The sequence below is a fragment of the Terrapene carolina genome, unplaced genomic scaffold, assembly GCF_002925995.2.
Source record: "Terrapene carolina triunguis isolate 2854851 unplaced genomic scaffold, T_m_triunguis-2.0 Scaffold236, whole genome shotgun sequence".
NCBI lineage: Eukaryota > Metazoa > Chordata > Testudines > Emydidae > Terrapene > Terrapene triunguis.
This window is the reverse complement of record NW_020664587.1, coordinates 12,035,983-12,037,482: the sequence shown is the minus strand read 5'-3', so window position 1 is coordinate 12,037,482 and position 1,500 is coordinate 12,035,983. Positions and strand designations below refer to the sequence as shown.

The window sequence follows — 1,500 nt, the reverse complement described above, 5'->3', positions numbered from 1 at the left end:
TGCCCACATGCGCTGTAGCATACAGAATGCAGGTGCACACCTTCCCCATAGAGCGTTCTCCCCCATTGACAATATAGCAGGGCCCCTGGACTCTGCAATTCCACAGCCGCAAGAATCCACCCCTGGCTGCAAGGTTCTGCACCATCGTCTCAGCTTTCCTTCTTTTTTTAATCAGGTTCCTGATCCCGACGGTTGCAAAGCAAACCTTGAAAACGTGCCCCGATTGGCTCAAAGGCGGAGCTGTCTGGCTGAGTCTGCAGACAGCCCGAAACAAGGGCTCTGAGATGTGAACGGCCCCGTTCCCCACACCAAGGGGTTAAATGGAGAGAACTGTTTCAATGGCAACACTGCTAAGGATTTCACTGCGGATCACTGCAGCAAACACACCCGGCTAGTGAGCCCACCCCACAATTGCTGCCCCTCGCTGCCCCCCAACTGCCCCTTACCCACCCACCCACCCCAGCCTCCCCCAGGCAGCTTCTAAGGTGCAAACAGGCCTTGGTGTGAACTGGAGGGACAGGGGCAGCAGATTGACCTTCACATCACAGGGGGCTGCTGGCCTGGTTGGCGTCCCAGCAGCTCCCCCCCCCCCCCCGGCCCCCAGGAGCAGGCGTCCTGCGGGGGGGGAGCAGCTGTCAATCATCGCGCCAGCTCCCATTCAGTCCTTGACGGTGATTGTGTAGGGCTCTGAGCCGGACTGCACCAACCTGACCCAGGGAAACGGGGGTGGGGGGCAGGCGGCACCGGCAGCCAGCCGGGCCATGCCCGGCGCTGGGCGGGCGGAACTCAGGCAGGGCGCAAGGCAGAGCCCCTCGGCTCCGGAGTCGGGGCAGCTGCCCCGGGGATTTGCTCCGGGTGGGACATTCCACCCACCCCCTGCCGCTGCCCCCTCCCCGGGCCCGGGCGCGGCGGGGCCCCCCCCCCCCCCCCCAGCCGTCCAGCCCCCCCCCCCCCCACCCCCGCCCTGAAGTTGCTAAGCTCGTGCATTGTAGCCCTGGATGGAGCAGCAGTAGCATCAGCTGGGATGCAGCGCTCGGGCGGGCACTAGGCTGGAGCACAAGGGGGGGGGGAGAAAGCAGCCGCCGCCGCTTCTCCTTCTCGCTGGGCAGGTAGGAAGCAGCCCGCGCTTGGCTTTGCCATTTTGATCCTTGCCGGGGAAAAGTTGTTGCAGCCGCGGGGCTGCAGAGGCGGGGAGCCGGGTGGGTGTGTGGTGTGGGGGGGGGGAAAGGTGCCCTGGGGGTGGGTCTCGCCCCCTTTCCCCGAGGGGGTCGCCAGCTCCTGCCGTGCTGGGGGTCTGGAGACAGGACAAGCAGGGGCACCAGGGTCCTTTTACAAAAAATCAAACGCTGTGGCCCGTCGCTGCAGTGGCCCGTGGTTCTGCAGGGGGGGGTCCCCCACCCATGGCGCAGGGGGTGGATTCCCCCCGCCCACCTCTCTGACCCCCCCTCCCGCAGGCAGCCCCCCCCCCCCCCCCCCCCCCCCCCGCCCCCCCCCCCCCCC

General features: G+C 66.7%; 1 protein-coding gene across 1 annotated transcript in view; it reads left to right on the top strand.

Annotated features, from left to right (window-relative positions):
• Positions 1 to 1,019: 1,019 nt before the first annotated feature.
• The window catches only part of HPCA (hippocalcin), a 20,498-nt gene continuing 20,017 nt past the window's right edge, over positions 1,020 to 1,500 (top strand). Inside the window, exon 1 of the mRNA XM_024202514.3 lies at positions 1,020 to 1,109. The gene's annotated coding sequence lies outside the window, so the exon portion shown is untranslated. The remainder of the gene's footprint in view (positions 1,110 to 1,500) is intronic.